The following is a 25,813-nucleotide window of genomic DNA, read 5'->3' on the forward strand; positions in this document are numbered from 1 at the left end:
GGAAGCCTCACAATCATGGTGGAAGATGAAGGAAGAGCAAAGGGAGGTCTTACATGGTGGCTGGCAAAGACAGAATGAGAACCAAATTAAAGGGGTTTACCCTTATGAAACTATCAGATCTCATGAGACTTATTCACTACCATCAGAATAGTATGGGGGAAACTGCCTTTATGATTCAATTATCTCCCACTGGGTCCCTCCAACAATACATGGGAATTTTGGGAGCTACAATTCAAGATGAGATTTGGATGAGAACACAGACACTGTATCCCCAGACAAACTGGGTAAAAAAGGGAGAAGACCCAAATAAATAAAATCAGAAATCAAAAGGAACACAGTACAATGGATACTGTAGAAATTCAGAGGATCATTGGAAACTACTTTAAGCAACTATATGTCAATAAAATAGAAAACCCGTAAGAAATGGATAGATTCTCAGAGACATAAAACATAAATAATGAACCATGAAGAAATTCAAAACCTGAATAGACCAATAACAAGTAACAAACTCAAAGCCATAATAAAAAGTCTCCCAGCAAAGGAAAGCCTGAAACCTGATTTTTTCAGTGCTGAAGTCTATCAAACATTTAAATAAGACCTAATACCAATCTTACTCAAACTATTATTAAAAATATAAAGAATACTTTCAAACTTAATCTATAAGGCTAATATTGCCCTGATTCAAAAAGCAGACACAAAAATTTAAGACAGAAAATCATAGGCTAATATCTCTGATGAATACTGATTCAAAAATACTCAACAAAATACTAACAAGACAAATTCAGGAAATTCAGCTAATATTCAATTAAATACTAGCAAACAAATAACATTCAACCTGACAATATGGGATTTATCCCAAGTATGCAAGAAGAGTTCAACATATGTAAATCAATCAGTGTTATATACATCATATCATCAGAATAAAGGAAAAATCCCTATGATCATTTTAATTAATGCTGAAAAAGCATTTGGTCAAATTTAACAATGCTTCATGAAAAAAAAAAAACCTTCAAAACCTGGGTATAGACGATACATGCCACACAGTAAAAGCCATATATCAAAGACCCACAGTTAGCAGCATATGGAATCTGGAGAAACTATTTGCAGGATACAAAATCAACATATAAAAATCAGTAGCATTTCTATATGTTAACTGTAAACAATCTGAAAAGAAATCAAGTAATCCCGTTTATAATAGCCACAAGTAAAATAAAGTACACAGGAACAAACTCAAGATGTGGAAGATCTCTACAATGAAAACAATAAAACATTGATGCAAGAAAGTGAAGACAACACAGAAAAAAGAAAAGGTATTTCATGTTCATGGATTGGAAAAATCAATATTATTAAAATGTCCATACTACCCAAAGCAACCAACAGATTCAAAGCAATCCCCATCAAAATACTAATGACACTCATCACAGAAATAGAAAAAAAAATCCTAAAATGTATATAAAACTACAAAAGACCAAGAATAACCAAAGATATCCTGAGAAAAAAAGAACAAAACTGGAGGAATCACAGTACCAGACTTCAGATTATACTCCAGAGCTACAGTAAGCAAAATAGCACAGCACTGGCATTAAAACAGATACATAGACCAATGGAACAAAACAGAGACCCAGAAATAAATACATGTATTTCCAGTCAGATCATTTTCTGAAAAGGTGACAAGAACCTTCATTGGGAAAAGAACAGTCTCTTTAATAAATGGTGCTGAGAAAACTGGATATTTATATGCAGAAGAATGAAACTAGACCCTTATCTCTCACCATATACAAAAATCAAATCAAAATGGGCTGAACACTTAAATCTAAGACCTCAAACTAAGAAACTACTAAAATAAACCATTGGGGCAAGTCTCCAGGCCATTGTAGTGGGCAAAGATTTCTTGAGTAATGCTACAAAAGCATAGGCAACCAAATGTAACATGGATAAATTAAATCACATCAAAATCACATAATAGATTCTTCATGGCAAAAGAGACAATAAACAAAGTGAAGGGACAACCAACAAAATGGGAGAAAATATTTGCACACTATGCATCAGACAAGGTGTTAATAATCAGAATATATACTTGTGTTTTACCTTAATCATTACTTGTTAACCCAGTATCATGCATTTAGTACCCATGGGACAAAAAAAAAAAAAAAAAAAAAAAAAAAAAAAAAAAAAAAGTTAAAATTTTTCATGTTAAAAAAAAAAACAAAGCTCAAACAACTGAATAGAGAAAAATCTAATAATCTAATTTAAAAATGGGCAAAAGGTCTACACATACATATCTCAGAAAAAGAGATACAAATGACAAACAGGTATGTGAAAAGGTGCCCAAGGTCAGTGATCACCAGAGAAATCCAAATCGAAAGTATAATGATATATCATCTCACTTTATTTGGAATGACTTTATCCAAAAGACAGGCAATAATGAATGTTGATGAGGGTGCAGAGAAAGAGGAACCCTCAAACACTCTTGGTGTGAAAGTAAATTAATACAACCAGTATTGAGAACAGTATGGAGGTTCCTCAAAAAAACTAAAAATAAAGCTATCATATGACATAACAATCCCATTGCTGGGCATATGCCCAAAAGAATAGAAATCAGTAGATCAAAGAGATATCTGCATCCCCATGTTTATTGCAGCACTATGCACAAAAGTTAAAATTTGGAATCAACCTAAGTGTTCATCAACAACTGAATGGATAAAGAAAATGTAATATGTATACATGATGGAATACTATTGAACCATAAAAAAGAATGAGATCCTGTAATTTTCAACAACATGGATGGAACTGGAGGACATTTTATTATGTGAAAAAAGCCAGGCACCAAAAGACAAACTTCACATGTTCTCACTCAATTGTTGAAGCAAAAAATTTCAAAACTTGAACGAATGAGTATAGAGAGTAGGATGATGGTTACTAGAGGCTGGGAAGCATAGTGAGGAGGTGGGAAAATGGTGATGCTTAATAGGCACAAAAATATAGTTAGATACAATGAATAAAATATAGTTAGATACAATGAATAAGCCCTAGTATTCAATAGCACAACAGGGTGACTACAGTCAGCAATAATTTCTTGTGTATTTTAGAACAACTGAGGAAGTACAATTGGAATGTTCATAACACAAACAATGAATTATGTGGTGATAGATACCTTATTTTTCCTGATGTACTCATGTATCTCATAAATATATACATGTAAGTGTACCCATAAAAACTAAAATTTAAAAGTTTAGAAATCATCTGTTCAGCAAGACAGTTTTAAATATATATGCACCAAACATTAGTGCACCCCAAGATATAAAGTGAATAACATTTCTAGAGAGAGACATAGACTGCAATACAGGAATCATTGGTAACCTCAACATCATACTCTCGGCATTAGACAGTTGCTTTATACAGAAAATTAACAAAGACACTTTGGATTCAAACTGCCCATTATACCAAATGGAACTAATGGGCATTTACAGAACATTTTACCCAACAGCAACAAAATATACATTTTTCTTATCAGCATATGGAACATTCTATAGGATAGGCTATATGTTAGGACACAAAACAAGTCTCAACAAATTTAAAATAATCAAAACCATATGAAGTGTATTCTCAGTCCAAAATAGAATAAAACTAGAAATTAGCAAGAGGAAGTTTGAAAACCATATGAATACTTGGAAATTAAACATTGTGGTACTGAATGACCACTGGGTCAAAAGAGAAATTAAGGGGGAAATAAAACTTTTTCATAAGAAAAAGAAAATTGAATCACAACATATCAACACCTATGGGATACAGCAAAAAGAGTACTCAGAGGATAGTTATATCTATGAACACCTACATCAAAAAGTAGAAAGGTTTCAAATAATCTAAAAATTCAACTCGAAGAAATAGAAAAGTAAGAATGATCCAAACCCCAAATTAGTAGAAAAGGAATAGTAAATATCAGAACAGAACTAAATAAAATACAGAATAAAAAAAGCACAAAGGACAAAACAAAATGAAAGGCTTTAAAAAAAATGAATAAGTTGCTAGTTAGACTAACCAAGAAAAAAAGGAGAGACACCCGAAATAAAATCAAATATTAAAAAGTAAAAAATATAACTCATATGACAGAAATAGAAAAGATTGAGGAGGGATCCAAAATGACTGATTGGGAGCAGCTCAGGATTGCAGCTCCCAACAGAGGGTGAGTGGACACCACCTTTCCAGACAGATTTTTATTGTCCACAGGCCAGGAGATTCCCAGATGGAGGAGCTCCACATGTCTCCAGCACAGCTGGTTTGGCCGGCATGGTTGTTTTGGCCAGCAGGGCTTTTTGGCTAGCATGGCTATTTTCACTGACGCCCAGCGCAGCGGTTCTCCATACAAAATACACAGGTTGGGGCACTGTTTTGTCTGGCAACTGGAGCTCCTGGCAGACAGAGTTGCCCATTCAACTGATTAAAAAGGGGACTGAAACAGGGAACCAGGCCAGGAGATTCCCAGGCAAAAAAGCACCACGAATCTCAGCATGGTTGTTTCAGCTGGTGCAGTGTGTCACTGCAGGGGAAATAGGACAGGTCCTGGCACCTTTTCAACAGGTGACTGGAACACCTGGGAGACAGAGTCAACCATTGAACTTAGAAAAAAGAAAAAGGGCTCTGAGGCAGGGAGCCAGGTGATGAGGTTCGGCTGGTCCCAACCCCACAAAAAAACAGCAATCAGAAATGCTCTGGATTGAGAGTTTCACAGCAAGCACAGCTGAACCCATGATGGTCCAGCTCTGTGGGAGAGGGGCATCTGCCATTACCAAGGCAGTCCACCACTACGGAGGTAGTTTGCCATTGCTGATGCAGCCCAACATTGCTGAGACAGCCTGCCATTACAGAGAAAGTCTGCCATTGCCAAGGCAGCCCACCATTACAGAGAGAGTCCACCATTATAGAGATGGGCCACCATTGCTGAAGCAGTTCTAACTAAACCCATAAAAACAGCACTGTAGGGAAGTTCACACAGCAGCTGGGTGGAGCCCACAACTGCTCAGCAAAGCCTCTGCAGGCAGACAGTGACTAGGCTGCCACCTCGCTGGGCAGGGCAGCCCTGAAAAGAGGCAGGAGTGCAATAGAAACTCATAAATAAAGCCCTACCTCCCCAGGACAGAGCACCTGGGGAAAGAAAAGGGGGGTTATGAGTTCTACTGCAACAGACTTAAATGTATCTGCCCAGCAGCTCTGAATGAACAACAGAGCTCACAGCTCAGCACTTGAGCTCCTATAAAGGACAGAATGTCTCCTCAAGCAGCTCCCTGACCCCTGTATATCCAAAGAGTCACCTCATAAAGGAGAGCTCAGACTGACATCTTTATCATTCTGGGACAAAGATAGCAGAAGAAGAAACTGGCAGCAACCCTTACTGTTCTGCAGCCACTGCAGGTGATCCCCAGGCAAGCAGGGCCTGGAGTGAACCTCAGCAGTCCTACAGCAGAGGGGCCAGACTGTTAGAAGGAAAACTAAGAAACAGAGAAATAACTTAATCATCAACAAACTGGACGTCCACTCAGAGACCCAATCTGAAAGTCAACAACTACAAAGATGACAGGTGGATAAACCACAAAGATGGGAAGAAACCAGTGTAAAAACGATGAAAACACCTGAAACAAGAATGCCTCTCCTCCTACAAGGGATCACAACTCCTCACCAGCAAGGGAACAAGGCTGGATGGAGAATGATTGTGACGAATTCACAGAAACAGGCTTCAGAAGGTGGGTAATAAGAAACCTCTGTGAGCTAAAACAACATGCTCTAACCCAAAGCAAAGAAACTAAGAACATTGAAAAAAGATTTGATGAAATGCTAATAAGAATAGACAACTTAGAGAGGAATATAAGTGAATTGATGGCTGACCAAGCAGAAGAAAGGATATCAGGGGTCAAAGATCAACTAAATGAAATAAAACAAGAAGGCAAGATTAGAGAAAAAGGGTGAAAAGGAACGAACAAACTCTCCAAGACATATGGGACTATGTGAAAAGACCTAATCTAAGTTTGATAGGTGTACCTCAATGTGACAGAGAGAATGAATCCAAGCTGGAAAATAGTCTTCAGGGTATTATCCAGGAAAAATTCCCCAACCTCCTTAGTAGGGCAGGCCAATATTCAAGTCCAGGAAATACAAAGAACACCACAAAGATATTCCTCAAGAAGAACAACCCCAAGGCACTTAATCCTCAGATTCACCAGGGTTGAAATGAAGGAGAAAATGCTAAGGGCAGCCAGAAAGAAAGGTAGGGTTACCCACAAAGGGAAGAAAATCAGACTCATAGCAGATTTCTCAACAGAAACCCTAAAAACCAGAAGAGAGTGAGGGCCAATATTCAACATCCTTAAAGAAAAGAACATTCAACCTAGAATTTCATATCCAGCCAAACTCAGCTTCAAAAGTGAAGGAAAAATAAAATCCTTTGTGAACAAGCAAATACTCAGAGATTTCATAACCACCAGGCCTGCTTTAAAAGAGCTCCTGAAAGAGGCACTAAACACAGAAAGGAGCAACCAGTGCCAGCCACTCCAAAAACATATCAAATGGTAAAAAGCATCAACACAATGAAGAAACTGCATAAACTAAAGGGCAAAAGAGCCAGCTAGCATCAAAATGGCAGGATCAAATTCACACATAACAATATTAACCCTAAATGTAAATGGGCTAAATGCCCCAAACAAAAGACACAGACCAGCAAATTACATAAAAAGCCAAAACCCATCGGTGTGTTGCATCCAGGAAACCCATATCAAATGCAAGGATACACAAAGGCTCAAAATAAAGCAATGGAAGAAGATTTACCAAGCAAATGGAGAGAAAAAAAAAAAAAAAGCAGGAGTTGCAATTCTAGTCTCTGATAAAATAGACTTTAAAGCAACAAAGAAAGAAAAAGAGACAAAGAAGGACATTACATAATGGTAAAAGTTTCAATGCAACAAGGAGAGCTAACGATCCTAAATATATACGCATCCAATATAGGAGCACTCAGATACATAAGGCAAGTTCTTAATAACATACAAAGAGACTTAGACTCCCACACAATAATAGTAGGAGATTTCAACACCCCATTGTCAATATTAGACAGATCAACAAGACAGAAAATTAACAAGGATATCGGGGCCTTGAACTCTGACCTGGAACAAGTAAACCTAATAGACATTTACAGAACTATCCACCCTAAATCCATACAATATACATTCTTCTCAGCACCACATCACACCTATACTAACATTGACCACATAATTGGAAGTAAATCATTCCTCAGCAAATGCAAAAGAACAGAAATAATAACAAACAGTCTCTCAGACCACAGTGCAATCAAGTTAGAGCTTAGAATTCAGAAACTAACTCAGAACCGCACAGCTTCATGGAAAGTGAACAACTGGCTCTTGAATGTTGACTGACTGAATAAACAGTGAAATGAAGACAGAAATAAAGATGTTCTTCGAAACCAATGAGAACAAAGACACAACATGCCAGGATCTCTGGGACATATATAAAGCAGTCTCTAGGGGAAAATACATAGCAATAAATGCCCACATGAGAAGCAATGAGAGATGTGAAATCAACACCCTGTCATCAAAATTGAAAGAGCTAGAGGAGCAAGATCAAAAAAACTCAAAACCTAGCAGAAGACAAGAAATAACTAAGATCAAAGCAGAACTGAAGGAGATAGAGACACAAAAAACACTTCAAAAAAATCAATAAATTCAGGAGCTGGTTTTTCCAAAAGATCAACAAAATAGACCACTAGCCAGATTAATAAAAAAGAAAAGAGAGAATAATCAAATAAATGCAATAAAAAACAATAAAAGGGATATCACCACAGATTCCACAGAAATACAAACCATCATCAGAGATTATTACAAACAACTCTATGCACATAAACCAGTAAACCTGGAAGAAATGGATAAATTCCTGGACACTTGCATCCTCCCAAGCCTAAACCAGGAAGAAGTTGAAACCCTGAATAGAACAATAACAAGGTCTGAAGTTGAGGCAGCAATTAAGAGCCCACCACCCAAAAAAAGCCCAGGTCCAGATGGGTTCACAGAAGAATTCTACCAGACATGCAAAGAGGAGCTGGTACCATTCCTTCGGAAACTATTCCAAATAAACCAAAAAAAGGAAATCCTTCCCAAATCATTTTATGAGACCAACATCATCCTGATACCAAAACCCGGAAGATACTTAGCAAGAAAAGAAAACTTCAGGCCATTATCCATGATGAACATAGATGAAAAAACCTTCAATAAAATACTGGTTGGGAGGCCGAGGCAGGTGGATCACAAGGTCGAGAGATCGAGACCAACCTGGTCAACATGGTGAAACCCCGTCTCTACTAAAAATACAAAAAATTAGCTGGGCATGGTGGCACGTGCCTGTAATCCCAGCTACTCAGGAGGCTGATGCAGGAGAATTGCCTGAACCCAGGAGGCGGAGGTTGCAGTGAGCCGAGATCGCGCCATTGCACTCCAGCCTGGGTAACAAGAGCGAAACTCCGTCTCAAAAAAAAAAAAAAAAAATACTGGTAAGCCAATTGCAACAGCACATCAAAAAGCTTACCCACCATGATCAAGTAGGATTCACCCCAGGGATGAAAGGCTGGTTCAACATACCCAAGTCTATAAATGTAAATCACTACATAAACAGAACCAAAGACAAAAACCACATGATTATCTCAATTGATGCAGAGAGGGCCTTTGACAAAATTCAACAGCCATTTATGCTAAAAAAACCTCAATACACTAGGTATTGACAGAATATATCTCAAAATAATCAAAGCTATTTATGACAAACCAACAGCCAATATCATACTGAATGAGCAAAAACTGGAAGCATTCCCTTTGAAATCTGGCACTAGACAAGGATGCTCTCTCTCGTCCCTCCTATTCAATATAGTATTGGAAGTTTTAGCCAGAGCAATCAGGCAAGAAAAAGAAATAAAGGGTATTCGATTAGGAAAGGAGGAAGTCAAATTGTCTCTATTTGCAGACGACATGACTGTATATCTAGAAGACCCCATCGTCTCAGCCCAAAATCTCCTGAAACTGATAAGCAACTTCATCAAAGTCTCAGGATACAAAATCAATGTGCAAAAATCACAAGCATTCCTATACACCAATAACAGACATAAAGAGAGCCAAATCAAGAATGAACTGCCATTCACAATTGCTACGAAGAGAATAAAATACCTAGAATACAACTAACAAGGAAAGTAAAGGACCTCTTCAAGGAAAACTACAAACCACTGCTCAATGAAATAAGAGAGGATACAAACAGATGGAGAAACATTCCATGTTCATGGTTAGTAAGAATAAATATCGTGAAAATGGCCATACTGCCCAAAGTAATTTACAGATTCAACACTATCCCCATCAAGCTACCAATAATCTTCTTCACAGAACTGAAAAAAAAACACCTTAAACTTCATAATGAACCAAAAGAGAGCCTGCATAGCCAAGTCAATTCTAAGCAAAAAGAACAAAGTGGGAGGCATCACAATACCAAACCTCAAACTATAGTACAAGGCTACAGTAATCAAAACAGCATGGTACTGGTACCAAAACAGAGATATAGACCAATGGAACAGAACAGAGGCCTTGGAGGCAACACAACATATCTACAACCATCTGATCTTTGACAAACCTGAAAAAAACAAGCAATGGGGAAAGGATTCTCTGTTTAATAAATGGTGTTGGGAAAACTGGCTAGCCATGGGCAGAAAGCAGAAACTGGACACCTTACACTAAAATTAACACCAGATGGATTAAAGACGTAAACATAAGACCTAACAACGTAAAAACCCTAAAAGAAAATCTAGGCAAAACCATTCAGGATGTAGGCGTAGGCAAGGACTTCATGACCACAACACCAAAAGCATTGGCAACAAAAGCCGAACTAGAAGAATGGGACCTAATCAAACTCCACAGCTTCTGCACAGCAAAAGAAACAGTCATTAGAGTGAATCAGCAACCAACAGAATGGGAAAAAATTTTTGCAGTCTACCCATCTGACAAAGGGCTGATATCCAGAGTCTACAAAGAACTAAAACAGATTTACAAGAAAAAAACAAACAAGCCCATTCAAAAATGGGTGAAGGATATGAATGGACACTTTACAAAAGAAGACATACATGAGGACAACAAACATGAAAAAATGCTCATCATCACTGGTCATTAAGAGATAAGCAAATCAAAATTACATTGAGATACAATCTCACACCAGTTAGAATGGCGATCATTAAAAAATCTGGAGACAACAGATGCTGGAGAGGATGTGGAGAAATAGGAACACTATTACACTGTTAGTGGGAATGTAACTTAGTTCAACCATGTAGAAGGCAGTGTGGCAATTCCTCAAGTACCTAAAAATAGAAATTCCATTTGACCCAGCAATCCCATTACCAGGTATATATCCAAAGGATTATAAATTGTTCTATTATAAGTACACATGCACATGAATGTTCATTGCAGCATTGTTTACAATAGCAAAGACCTGGAATCAACTTAAATGCCGATCGAAGATAGTCTGGATAGGGAAAATGTGGCACATATACACCATGGAATATTATGCAGCCATCAAAAATGATGAGTTCATGTCTTTTGTAGGGGCATAAGTGAATCTGGAAACCATCATTCTCAGCAAACTGACCCAAGAACAGAAAATCAAACACCACATGTTCTCACTCATAGGTCAGTGTTGAACGATGAGAACACATAGATGCAGGGAGGGGAGCATCACACACTGGGGTCTGTCAAGAGGAATTGGGGGGGGAACAGCGTGGGGTGGGGAGTTGGGGAGAGATAGCATGGGGAGAAATGCCAGATATAGGTGAAGGGGAGGAAGGCAGCAAATCACTGCCATGTATGTACCTATGCAATAATCTTGCATGTTCTTCACATGTACCCCAAAACCGAAAATGCAATTTAAAAATACAGTAAAGATTATTGGAGAAAATTATGAAAAACTACACTCTAACAAACTGAAAAGTCTAGAAAAAATAGATAATTTCCTGAACACATACAACCTAGAAATACTGAATCTGGAAGAAAAAGAAAACTTAAACAGATCAGTAATGACTATTAAGATTCAATTAGTAATAAAAGTCTCCTAATAAAGGAAAGCCCAGGACTATGGCTTCACCACAGTGTACCAATTGTACAAAATTGTACCAAAATTTCAAAGAAGGCCTAATATCAATTTTCCTCAAACTTGTCAGGAAAATGAAGAGAAGAAAATTCTCTCTAACTCATTATATAAGTCTAGCATTATCCTGATACAGAAAAGGACACAACATAAAAAGAAACCTATAGGTCAGTATCTCTGATAAACAAAGAAAAAAATCGTCAACAAAATTCTAGAAAACCAAATTTAAAAGCATATCAGAAAGAAAATATGCCATGATTAAGTTGGATCTATCCCAGAAATGCAAGAATGGTTCAATATATGCAAATCAATAAATGTGATACATCATATCAACAGAATGAAGAGCCAAATAAACTTTCCTTCCTCCTGTAAAAAAAAAAAAAAAAAAAATCTGAATATCTTTTGCAGTACAATTAAATTAAGCCTATGTATAAAGAAATTTTAAGTACTGAATGATTAAGTACAAGTTTACTGAGACTTTAACCAACATTTTATTTGACTACAAACCATGTGTATGTGTATGTGTGTATGGGTGTGTGCATATGTGTCAGAGAAAGAAAGAGAAAAAGGAGTTACTTCCATGTTCTAGCACTTTGCCACCCCATGCTTTTTTTAGTGCTCTGCCTTCTACCATGAATGTGTTTTATTCATTCATTTATTATTTCAACAAATGTGTACTCAGAGGCTAAAATGTGCCTGTACTATGTCAAAACAAACAAACAAACAAACAAACAAACAAAAACACATGTTCTCTTGGAGCTTACATACCTGTTGGAAAGACAGATAATAAAAAAACAAATAAGCAGAATAACCAAAGACTTAATTTAAAAATTCCAAAGTAAATAAACAAGTAACTGCAAATGGCCAATTTGACAAATAGTGGGTAGGGTAGGTGGCTATAAAAAGGCACCTTTTCAACTGTGATCTGAAGGGTGAGAATTGGGACATCTCGGGCAGAGAAAATGACAAATATAAAACTCTTGAGGTGGAAAAGGCATCCAGGGGCATAAATGAAGTTGGTCCTAGCTAGAATACAGCGGTTAAGTAGGAAAACTAGTAAGATATGAGATCAGAGATAGACAAAGACCAGATCACATAAAGCTTTGTAAGCAAATATGCTGGAAAGCCACTGAAAAATTTGAAAAAAGAGTATGATACATTTTTATTTAAATTTTTAAAATATCATTCTAACTGCTGAGTGATATAAATCCTTCGAAGTAGGGAGTCTAGTTTAGGAGCCTAGTACAATAATGCAAGCAAGACTTTTACATTCTACATTTCTGCTTGATGTGTACAGAATATCTTTTCATGTCAAACGCTGTAAATCTTTACCATTTTGAATGACTGCAAAGCATCCTACTGTATTTCTACAACAAAATTTAGTCAGGTGTGGGGATTGGGGAAGGCTAACATTAGGAGAAATACCTAATGTAGATGACGGGGTGATGGATGCAACAAACCACCAAGGCACGTTTATATCTATGTAACAAACCTGTACATTCTGCACATGTACCCCGGAAGTTAAAGTATAATAAAAAGTATTAGTTAATTTCTACACTATTTTCAATATATGGACTATTTCTAATATTTTACTGCTATAGTTCTAGAATAAACACTAATAATATCAATAATTGGGAGATACAGATCTGATTTATACTGGCAGCTTCACCACACAGGATCAGTTTTGGGCATATTCTGTAGCGTATCCTAAACCAGTAGTCGGCAAACTATAGGCTGTGGGACATATCTGGCCCTCCAATTGTCTTTGTAAATAAAATTTTATTGGAACACACCTAGATGTATTCATTTCCATATCATTTATACCTGATTTTACTCTGCAACAGCAGAGTTGAGTAACTGCAATACAGACAATGTTGTCAGCAAAGTCTAAAATAGTTAATCTCTGGCCATTTACAGAAAACGTTTGCTAATCCCTGCTCTAAAGTATTAATTTATTCAAGAACCATACATAGGTAGAGATGAATGAGGTATTTCCCTATTTTTGAGAAGATTAGAGTGTAATAAGGAAGCTCAGATATGGACGCAAATAATTGCCCAGTTCCCCAGACACTTGGTTACAAGATCTGCTAGCTGCTTCCTCTGTGTGCCCACTGGGCATCAGTGATGACATAGAAATCTTGAACACCATCCAACAATGTAACCTTGCTCAAGGAGCTTTCTACAATGCCAATTATGCTCTACCTTATTATACACACTTTGGTACATGTTTAACCACTTCACCAACCCCCATATTGGAGCTCCTTAAGAGAAGGGACGGTGCTACTTACAGAGAACAGATATTGGTCTGTAGTTTCCTATTCTTAGAATGTCTTTAAAAAAAAAATCAGGGTGATATCAGGTAATGCTAGCCTCATAAAATGACTTTGAAAGTGTTCCCTTGCTTTTTTTTATTTTCTGAAATAAATTGTGTGATTGATAGTATTTCTTCCTTATATGTTTGATATAATTCATCAGTGAAGAAAACAGGGTTATCATTTCTTTGTTGAATAGTGTTAAACTACAAATTCAATTCTTTTAATGGATATAGTGATATTTAAATTCTATATTTCTTCTTTAGTCATATTTTATAATTTGCATCTTTCAGAGAGTTTTTCCATTTCACCTAAGTTGTTAAAATTATTGGTGCCTATTTGTTCATAATATACTCTTATTTTCCTTTTAATATCTATAAGATCTCTAATGAGTGTACACTTATTCCTGAAATTAAGAATTTGTGGTCTCTTTTTTTTTTCTTGATCACTTTTGACTAGAAACAACTTTTAATTTCAGTATTTCTCCATTATTTGTCTGTCTTTTCAAAATTTCACTGCCTTTCTCTTTGTCTTATTTCCTTTTCCTACTTACTTTGAATTTAGCATGTTCTTTTTTAGCTTCTTACTATGGAAGCCCACATAATTGATTTTGAAGCTTTATTTTCCAATGTATGCATTCAATGCTATAAATGTCTTCCCAGGCACTGCTTTAACTGCATCCCACAAATATTAATATGCTGTGTTCTTAATTTTCATTCAGTTCAAACATTCTTCAGTTTTCCTTTTGATTTCTTCTTTGACCTGTGGTTTTATGGAAGTTTGTTGTTTGTTTACAAATAATTAGTTCTCAAATAAAATTTTAATTAATTTCTAGCTTATTTTTTGGTGGACAGAAAACATACTCTGTACTGTTTAAATATTTTGAAGTTAGTTGGACTTGATTCATGATCCAGAATATGATCTATTGATGCTTCCACATATACTCGAAAGGAATGGGCAAGTTGCTGCTAATAGATGTTGTGGCATATAAATGTCAGTAACATCAAGTTGTTTGATGGTATTCAAGTTTTCTGTATCATCACTAATTTCTTTCTACTTGTTTAACTAGTTTCTGAGAGAAAAATGTGCAAGTCTCCAATTAAGATCATACTTAGGTCAAATTCTTATTTTAGTTCTGTGTAGTTAGATAGATATTTATGATTGTTTTTGTCTTCCTGATAGATCGACCCTTTTATCATTATATCATGTTTCTCCTTATCACTGACAAGTATTCCTTGTTTTAAAGTCCACTCTGTCTGATATTAATATAGCTCTCAAGCTATTTATGATTAATATTTGCATGGTATACTTTTTTCCATCCTTTTACTTTTATTCTATTTTGATATATTTAAAGTGAGTCTCTCATACAGAGCATATAGTTGAGTCTGCCTTTTTTATTAGTTTGACAAACTCACCTTCTTAATTGTCTGTTTAGACTATTTACATTTGATCCAACAATTCGTATGATTGGGTTTAAATTTACTTTATCAGGTTTTTTATATATGCTTCATTTATTTTTTCCTTTTTTTCTTCTTTTCCTGTTTTCTTTTGGACTGAAAGTTTTCTTTTTGTTGTTGCTTATTGTTTTTGTTTTGTTTTAGGATATATTTTTCTCCCATATTGGTTTATTAGTTTTAGTTGTTACTTTTTAAAATTGTTTCTCTAGGATTTATAATATGTACTTTTAAGTTATCATAGTCTACTTAAAATAATATTCAAATAATATTATATCATTTCATTTATAATGTAAGAACCTTACAATATTTCCCCTCAGACTTTTTGATATTGTTTTCATATCTTTTACTTCTATACATATTTTCCACTTCACAATACATTGCTGTTTTTACTTCTTTAAACAATTATTTTTATTCATTTTTTAAATAAGAAAGTATTTAATATTTTCCAGCAATCTTTATTTTGTATAGATATGAGTTCTCATAGGTACTATGTTTCTTCAACCTGAGTAAAATTTCTTATAGTGCAGATCTTTTGGTGATTAATTCTCTTAGCTTGTGTTTGTCTTTAAAAGGTGTCTATATTGACAGGTGTTTTTTCCTTCAACATTGTTTTTGATGTAGAATCAGTGTTATTTTTATCTTTCTTCTCCTGTATGCAATGTTTCTTTTTGCTTTTTTTTATATGTAATGTGAGTATTTTCCCTCTGACTGCTTTTAATAATTTCTCTTTATTACTGGTTTTCAGTAATTTGATTATTATGTGCTTTGTTGTTGTTTACTTCATGTCTTTTATTTTTTGGCCTGTGTAGGTTTAACTCATATCTGTAAGTTTCTTCTCTACACCGAATTTGGAAAGTATTTGGCTATTATTACTTCAGACATTTTCTTGGACTTTTGCCATTTCTGGAACTAAGATTATACATTTGCTTTACCTATTTATATTGTCTCACAGGTCATTAAAGTTCGTTCATCTTGTTTCCGTGCTTCAATTTGTATAGTTTCTGGTACTAAGTGTTTAAATTCAATGATCTTCTCTTCTATAGTGTTTAATATGTTCTTAGACGATCCAGTGAATGTTTTATTACAGCTATTGTATTTTTCAGCTCTAGAATTTCAATGTAGTACTTTTTTATAGATTAGTCCTCATTAATGACAAGTGGGGCATAGCCAGTTTTGTGAAGCTTTAAGCTTGCTCTAGATTTAATAATAATAATAATAAATAATCTAAATAAATTTTAAATAATTTATTTAAATCATTTAACATATTTGTAATAGCTGTTATCTTTGTGATATGGTTTGGATATTTGTCCGAACCAAATCTTATATTGACATGTAATCCCCAGTGTTGGAGATGGGGCCTGGTAAGAGGTGTTTAGGCCATAAGGGAAGACACCTCATGGCCTAGTGCTGTCCTTGCAATATTGAGTGCGTTTTTGCAAGATAGGGCTGTTTAAAAGTATGTGGCACTTCCCCATGCCCTCTATTTTGCTCCTGCTCTGGCCATGTGAGGTGACTGCTCCTGTCTCACCTTCTATCATGAGTAAAAGCTTCCAGTGTCCTCCCTAGAAGAAAGCAGTTGCTGATACCATGCTTATACAGCCTCAAGAACCATAAGTCAATTAAACCTCTTTTCTTTATAAACTACTCAGCCTGGTATTTCTTTATAGCAATACAAGAATGGCATAACACACTTTTTATGTTAATTCCATCAATGTTATTTCTGTATCTGATTTTTTTTTACTGATTTTCTCCCTGGTTGTACATCACATTTTTTAGGTTCTTTGTAGACTAGTTAATTTTTGATAGTCTGATGGACATTGTGAAAATTATCTGGTGTCCACATTTTATTGTCCCCTTGTAATGGGGAACTTGTTTTGTCAGTCAGTTATTTTACTCGTGAATTAGCTTGATAATTTCATAGCTTTTAAAAAAAACTTTGAATTGGATCTGGAGTCATTTTAATACTAGAACTATTTTCATTTCACAACTAAGGTGGGATCGTTTGGGAGGTGAAGTCAGTTGTCTAGGTCATACAGCTAGAGAAATGGCAGAGCCAAGATTGAAGCCCAGGTATGCCTTGACAAGAGCCTGTATTCCTAGCCAATATGATGCCCAGAGACAAAGCTCCTGAAGGGCTTGGTCAATGGCATAGGCAGAGCCTGCTGGAGTTCAGAGAGGCCATCAGTTTGATCTAGGGTAGTTAGAGAAGACCTTTCTGGAATGAGAATACTTGATCTGACACCAAATGGCAGATGGAATTCAAACAGGCAGGGAAGACAGTACAGAGTTTTCTTTTCAAGGAATATTCCAGAAGCACAGACGTAGAAACAGCAATGCTCTAGACAGAATTGTTCTTATGACAGTGAGTTGTCCAGAGGGATAAGGTTGAATAGAGTGGAAATAAAGCAGAAAAGTAACAATGAGGGCTAACTCTGTCACTCTCTAGTGATGACAAGTGGGGCATAGCCAGTTTTGTGAAGCTTTATGCTTGCTCTAGATTTACCCAGACCCACAGGGCAGCTTGACAAAGCATTACTGGACAAACCTGAAGAATACAGAGCCACCTAGCCTGTTACCCAAACTGGATTGACATTCAGTGGCTAATGGGAAATCCATAATATTCCATTTCTAGTCTAGTCTTTTATAAAGCAAAAAAGAAAATCTTTGAAAATACAGCACTTATGCAAATGTGGTATTACTATCAGATACCAAATGTGCATAGCCATCTGCTACGTTGTCAGAGCTGGACTTAGAAATCTCTCCACTTCAAAACTCTACATAAAGCCTTGCAGTACCTATCAGATTATATACTATCAATGGGCTTTAAGAAGGCTAGGGATTCATTCTATTATCATTGAATAAAAATCCATCTGGACATAATGATTATAAATGAATTTTCAATTAATTAATGAAGACCTGAGCTTAGACTTCACACACCAGTTATGCTCAGCCATCTGCTCAATATGCATTGTCATAGCCTGGGAATTCCCTCTGGCTTTCCCCATATACTCAGAGCCTAGGAGGTAGAAACACAGATTTACCTATTCATTCATTCATTCACTCAACCAGCAGCAAATATCTATTGAGTGTCTATTATGCATCAGATACAGCTTTAGGAGCTACAGATACAGTTTTGAACAAGACAGGCAAAGGTCCTGCCTTCATATATCTTACATTCCAGTGAGGGGAAATAGTAGCAAGTTGATCTAAAATATCTTACATTCCAGGGAAGGGAAATAGTAGCAAGTTGATCGAAAATGTAATGTCCAGTAGTGATAGTGCATTAAAAAAAAGCATGGTAGAGAAAGAGAGGGTGACTACTCCAGATACGCTAGGCATGGAATGCCTTTCTGATAAAATGACATCTAAGCAGAGACCTGTAGGAAGCAAGGAAGTGAACTTTGAATGTGTCTGGAAGAGTGTGCTGTGAGCAAAAGGAATATAAACGCAAAGTAAGAATCCAAAATAAAAGCTTAACTGGTACATTCAAAAAAGAGTAAAGAGAACATTGTGTGTGGGGCATAGTGAAAAAGGAGGAAAGTGGTAGAAGATTAAGTCAGAAAACCAGGCAACCACCTGATTATACAGAACCTGATAAGGAGCTTGTCTTTTATGCTGAGTGAGAGAGAAAGATGCTAAAGGGTATGAGCAGTGAAGTGAAATGTTACAACAAAGAGTTTGATTCAAGTTTTTGGAGTAAGGTGTTTTTAAAACTTCTTCAAGTTATTCGAATATGTGTGTTATCAGCTGAGAATGATTGCTTTGCAAGAATACTGTGTGTCCATTTTGAGAAGAGATTTGGAGCAAAGGAAGCAAAGGTGAAAACAGGAATACCAATTAGGAAGCCATTGCCATAATTCAGGCAAAAGTTCATGATGGCTTGGATTAGGGTGATTTGAGAACGGGAAGTATGAGGGGATCTATGTGTCCCTGTCAGTATTTTGGCTGCTGCAAAAATGGTGAAATGCCTAGTGCTCTGCCCCTCTGGACTCCTTCTCTCTATAGATGGACCAGCTGAGTTCTCATCCCGCCCCTCAACTCAGCAAGACCAGAAAATCATTCCCAAATAATACGGAGTATTCTGGTAGTCGTAGTTAAACATGTCAGCTACTTCAGCATAAAATGCTACTCTAATCTGATGACAAAGTTCTAGAAATGCAACCAAAGATATCAGATCAAACACTGATCTGCCTGGTTAGCCAGGTTCTCCAGCTCTAGATCCTTCATTGCCTGTCCTTCCCTAAAGTCTATTTATATAATGTCCACTATTTATTGAACACTCACCTGGGTGATGTACTGCTCTAATCACCTTATATTAACTAACTCACCACTAAAACCCTGGGAGGTTACTGCTATAATTATACCTGTTATAAGATGATGTAATTGAGAAGGAGAGAGTTTAAGCAACTTGCCCAAAGCAACACTTTTGTTTCTAGAGCAGGATTTAAATCTAGGTCTGCAATAACTACAAAGACTGTAGTTTTAACCATTTAACCAGGTTTCCAGTTCTAGAAACAGACCTGAGGCAAGACCTTGAAAATGCTGACAAATACCTTGACTTTACTGCCTTCTGAATCTCTGCACCATGTTTGCCTTTCCAGATGGGCAATGTACCTCTGGTTTAACTGTCCTCAACTCCAAGCTTGTTAAGTGTGCTCAGGATACCAGCTTCAACGAAGGGACTATATCTGGTTTCTGGGTATCTGCTTTTTGGAGTGAGGATATCTATGACTATGACCCTCCCCGCACCCAGGGCAGTATGCCTTCTTCTAGAACAGTGAAGTTTGAGTGTCTCAGCTGAACATTCTCATTCCTTTCAATGGCATTTCTCTTGCTCCCCTGGGGAGTTCAGTTTGCTTGTACCTCTGAAAAGCCAGCAGAATCATTCAGAAAGGACAATGCCTCTTCCTCTTTCTATGGCTCAATTTGACACTCTGGAGAATGTGAATTTCTAAAGGTCTTGACAAAGCCAAAAGCCAAAACCCTTTCAGCATCTGCCATCTTTCAGCATCTCTGACAAATGGAAGCAATACTTTCCCAAAGGTTTACCCTTCACCTCCCACAGTTCAATTATACAATCAAAGCCTATGCACATACGTCTTTACATATTAACAATGCATTGTATGGTGGTTTATCTCTTTTGCAGCTAATGAAATGCATTTGAAGAGGGAAGTCTTTACAGTCTTCCAAGTGCCTATGATTGAACAATAATCTTGGGTAGTTCCAGAACTAGATGACTATGTGAGCACATAGAATGCTGGGAAATGCAAACTGAGCACCATCATATCGTTTATTAAAAACAGTCCTAGAGATAAATTAAAAGTTATTAATATAAAATATAAGCAAGGAAAAGTGATTGGAATATAAACTATTAAGAAAACTGGGAGAGGACCTAATTTGTATCTGATATGCAGCATTAAAATGTGATTTATAAATGGATTTTGTAAGACCCTGAGTTTACTCCTACTAGCTGTAAATATATGGAGAAATAATCCATTTTTTCCTGCATAAGAAAAAGTGCTCATATGGAAGTGTCACTGTGGTGTTTGCCCAAAAAGCTTCTCTGTGTTTTTTGTTAACAAGTAATGGTTGGGTTTTTAAAAATATTTTTTACATCTTCTGTCAAAAATTCATGTATATGTCACAGGCCTGATAAAAATCTTTAAATGTCAAATAAAGTCTGTCACTAAGGTGCCGCTTTCTCTGGAAAAGCCAATGTTGATCTTGGCTGGTTCCTACCTCAGGTAATAGGGATTTGTGGGGTAAGGTTCAGGGAACTGAGACTCTCTGGCTTTCCCATTAGTAATCCAGGAAGCTGAGCATATTGGTTAAAGGCTTTCTCTCTTCTGCTCTTTCACAAAAAACAATCTCCAAGCATGTGGTTGGACCAAATGTAGTCATTTTGTCATTGGCTGTTTTCCTTTCTTCTGTTACCTCAGGATTCGATGATTCTCGGAACCCTGGAGGATCATTTTCCCTGGAATGGTATATTGTCCCAGCACCTTTCAGGATTGTTTTCATCCTACTTTTTTCCACTCCCCCTCTTCCATGACCAAACTAGTAGTTAGTGTGGGCTTAATGAATGCAAAGTCATTTCAGTATTTGTCTGAACTAAAAAAAGCTATGAAGACCTATATTTTAACTGAAACTGTATTTATAGTAGTCATAGAAGAATGACAGGACAATACCGGATACTCTGGGCGATAAATTTGCATGGTGTTTAACAGGTTTGAGAATCAGGCAGATCTTGGTTCTTATAGGAACTGCACTATTTTAATATTCTAATTTAGTTTGTATAATTATGGCGTGATTAAATACGATAACAGATGTAAAATGTTCAGCACTTTCAGCACTATACCTTAAGCAGTAATGATAGTGATTATTATTCTGAATAATGCCTTGATGGTCAGCCTCAGAAATATTTTGCAGCACTGAGCACCTACTGTGTGATAAACAAAACATATGATCTTCTCAAGTTTGTCACACAATGCCAGTGGATATCACACTTTTATACACGATCTAGAGCATAAGATAGGTAGTGCCAAGTATTAACTGCAGGGGTGGAAAGATATGATCATAAGGCTCATGGCCGACACTGCTTTAACAAAATACAGGTGAACAAGAGAAAAGCATAACATAATAATTGAGTCAGTTTCATGTGACATGGGAGTCTTCAGAATGAAGATTCAAAGATACAGGGAAAACTAACTATTTTTATGCTTAGGTTCAATGAAGAATGAACAGCTGCATAGAAATATAATTGGGAAAAAATGATATGATCGAATGCTACTAAACCAAGGGGTCAAATGCAGCAAGGTCAATTTGTTCAGATTCTTCTTGGCGTCTGCATTGAAACATTTCTTTATCCTGTGTATGTGGCTAGACCTTTCTGGAATAAGGGTCTTATGACCTATAATCAGACAAGCATAGATCAGAGAATTTCTTTATGGCTAGATCTTAAAAAGGTAGGAGAATGTTAGAATAATAATTCTAGTTTTATGGCTGACTTTGGGGAAAGGGGATTCTAGTTTCTATGATTCACCTTGGGGAACAAGAATTTAGGTGTCTATGACTTGCTTCAGGGGAGAATGAGTGGCAAGAGACAAGAGGGCAGGAGACAGTCAGAGACATCTTTGTTCTGAGACTGCTTTTGAGGCCTTCCAACATCCTTTAGTTCAAAATGCTCAGTATGGCAAAGTGACATACTTTGGGGTATGGTTTTCTAGGCCCCAAAATACAGTAGTCTCCTCCACCTGCAGTTTCACTGTAAGTGGGTTGCTTAAACCACAGCCACTTGTAGTCTGGAAATATTAAATGGAGAATTCTAAAAACAAATAATTCATGAGTTTTAAGTTGCACACCACTCTGAGTAACATTATGAAATCTCACACTGTTCTACTCTCTCCTGTCTGGGACATGAATCATCCCATTATCCAGCAGATACATATTGTAGATGCGACCTGCCCATCAGTCACTTAATAGCTTTCTTGATTATCACATTGACTGTGCAGGTATCACAGAGCTCACATTGAAGTAACCCTTATTTTACTTCATAAGGTCCCTGAAGTGCAAAAGGAGTGATGCTAGCCACTTGGGTATGCCAAAGAGGAACATAAAGTCCTTTCTTTAAGTGAAAAGGTGAAAGTTCTCAACTTAATAAGGAAACAAAAAAATATATATATGCTGAGGTTGCTAAGATTTCTGGTTAGAACAAACATTCTGTCTGTGAAATTGTGAGAAAGAAAAATAAATTTGTGTTAGTTTTGCTGTGCCACTTCAAACTGCAAAAGTTACTACCATTTTACATGATAAGTGCTTAGTTCAGGTGGAAAATACATTACATTTGTGGGTGGAACGCATGAACAGAAACATGTTCTGATTGACAGCAACATGTAGCACCAGAAAGCATTGAGCTTATATAAAAACTTCAGCAAGGGATTTCCCAAAACTAGTGACTCCAAACCATTTACTGCAAGTAAGGGATGGTTACACACATTCAGGAATAGATTTGGATGGAAAAATACATAATTTACTGGAGAAGCTGCATCTTCCAACAAAGACGCTCCTGCTACATTTTGGCTGACTTGAAGAAGATGATTAAGGAGAAAGGATACCATCCAAAGCAAGGTTTCAATTGCAATGAAGATGCCCAACAGCACTTACATTCATAAAATTGCAAAGGATGCATCAGGGCATAAAACATGGAAGGACAGATTAACTCTGGTACTATATGACAACACATACATAGAAATCAGTATTATCCAAGGTTTCAGGCAACCACTGGAGATATTAGAGCTTATCCCCTGTGGATAAGAGGAGGGACTACTCTATGAAGAAGTCACAGAAAGCTGAGAAGAGGGGGTAAAGGAGGGGAAAGAATGGGGCAGGAAGGGAAGAGTAAAAGCAGCAAGCACCACTTACCAGAGAAAAAATTCATGGAAGAAGCAATAATAGACCTCAATCTTGAAGGATGAATAATTGTCTGAGATAGTTTGTGGAATATCAAAAGACTGATATCATAAATAATTTGGCTCTAGACTGTATCTTATCTATTATTATATGCTTCCATAGTGCCCAGCACAAAGTAGTTGTATTATCAATATTTGTGGGATGAATAAAAACAGATTTTAGGGCTTTGTGAGTGGAGGGAAGGGAATTGCAAGATGTGACCTTGCAAGAGAATTGCAGGATGTGAATGGTTATTTTGGGTAGGCATAGTGATGACAGGGAGGGATTTCTTCCACTTTAACCTAGCATTCAAATGCACACAACTCCCTCTCATCTGCCCAAGGATTCAGGGCTTCTGGTCTTCCTCAACCTGATCACTCAAGGATATATCCGCTTCTCACTGAGCTTCATTCACTTTGCTCACCACTCCTCAGGACCATGTTTTTTAGAAATACATTGACTGGAATAATGATCATATATGGCTTAAGTATCACCATTATTCCTCAGTGGTGCTGGGATTTTCCCTTGCATTGTTTTGTAAGGTTCCATCACATATTCTGAAGTTAGAGCTATGGTTGTCCATATGCTTAAGTGTTTTCTGTTTAAAAACAATGTCATGGAATTCAAATGGCCAGGTCTCTTTTCTCTATCAAATGCCAAAAACATGACATTTATCTGCATTGTTGGTTTCTCCTCTTGTTAGAATTACAGGCTTTTAAAAATGACCTGGAGATCATCCAGCATTCAAATGTATCTTCCTCATTTTACATAAAAAGAAACTGAGATGCAAAAAAGAAAAAGCTTTTTTTCCCAAAATCAAAAGAAGTTATGACAGGACTGAAGCCAGCATTCATCTATTTCTTATCCCCATTTTTTCTTCTTGTATCATGTAATTGAGATTACTAACATTTTTTAATTCCTCTCATTAATTCATACTTTTGCCCTAACCCAATGATCACCTGTGCCACTGGAATATATCCAGGCAAAATTGTTAATTCTAAGATGTTAGTAATGCTATCTGATACTTAGCTCTTCAGTGTGAGAAGCTTAATAGCCTCCAAAGCTTGGCTACTGTGGATGTGAATGATCATTTAACACTCCCTATTGCCAAGAGAGCTTGAGAAAATTATTCTCTGGAGATGAGTATAGTTAGCAAACTTCCAAATACCTGGGTTCAAGATTTAGCTATAAAACTTAATCTCTAAATGACTGTAGGCAAGTTAGTTAACTTCTCAATGCTCCAGTTTCCTTATCTATAAGATGAAGATGATGAAAATTTATTCAGAGGATTGTCTTGAGAATTAAATATAATAATGCATGTAAAGACCTCAACAGATGGAGAGGAAGCCTCATGGGTACCTAATATAGATAATTTAGATGATGAGATTTTGATCTTTTAGCTGATGAGATTTAGATGAGATTTTGGATTTTTAGCTGGTGAGTTGATAAAATTTAGATTTAGATGATGAGACACCAGGCTGATGCTATGATGGGATGAGACTCGTGGGAATATTGTGAATGCATTTTGCACTTAGAAGGGATGTGAGTCATTGGTGGCCAGAGGGAAGACTGTGGTTGGCAAAATCCAAAGATGGTCTCTAATATTCCTACCACTTGCTATATAATCTCTCTCCTTGAGTGTAGGCAGAATCTGTGAATATGGTGGGTGTTACAACTGTGATTAGGCTATGTTATATGGTAAAGATGAAACAAAAAACTTTGCAGATACATTAAAGTTCCCAATCAGTTTGACTCAAAACAGAAATTTTTCTGGGTGGGTCTGATCTAATCAGATGAACCTTTTACAAGAGAGTATAGAAATTGGAGACAGAAGAAATTTCTCTCTTGCCTCCCATGCTTTCCAGCAGACTTGACATTTCATGACTTTTAAGTGTCCCTGGTGCCTAAGGACCCAGTCCTGCTCTGTCTGAACTCTACTTAGAGATAAAACACTAAAGAGTTCTACTTGGAGGTCATAGCTTTCCCCAAGCAGCTCTGTCCCTGTAGCCCACAGCTACTCAAAGGGTTAGTACTAAATATTTTATTTTAGAAGACTGTTCTCAACTTTTTCTAAAGTAAGCCCTTAGAGTTCCTCTATCTATCTTAGCATTAAGCAGATCTAATTAAGTACACTGGAGACAAGATGTCATCTTTCACTCAGTGATTTTCAGTTGCCATTGCTGACAATTTCATAATGGGTATGTCATGGAGGAACAACAACTCCTAAGGGTGCTGTCCTATTACTTCAGTACTTACTCTCTAGTGTCTCACAGTAAGTACAACCCACTATGGGCCATATATTACTCTTAATGTTTTCAGGAGCGTGTGTGGCCTTGGGCTGAAGTGAGTGGTTGGATCTTCTCTATACAGTTCAGAAGACACAGACTGAAGGCATGATATAGGTAACACTACAGACTATATAGGGAGTGCGGA

This window comes from Saimiri boliviensis, chromosome X (genome assembly GCF_048565385.1).
Source record: "Saimiri boliviensis isolate mSaiBol1 chromosome X, mSaiBol1.pri, whole genome shotgun sequence".
NCBI classification, from domain to species: Eukaryota; Metazoa; Chordata; class Mammalia; order Primates; family Cebidae; genus Saimiri; species Saimiri boliviensis.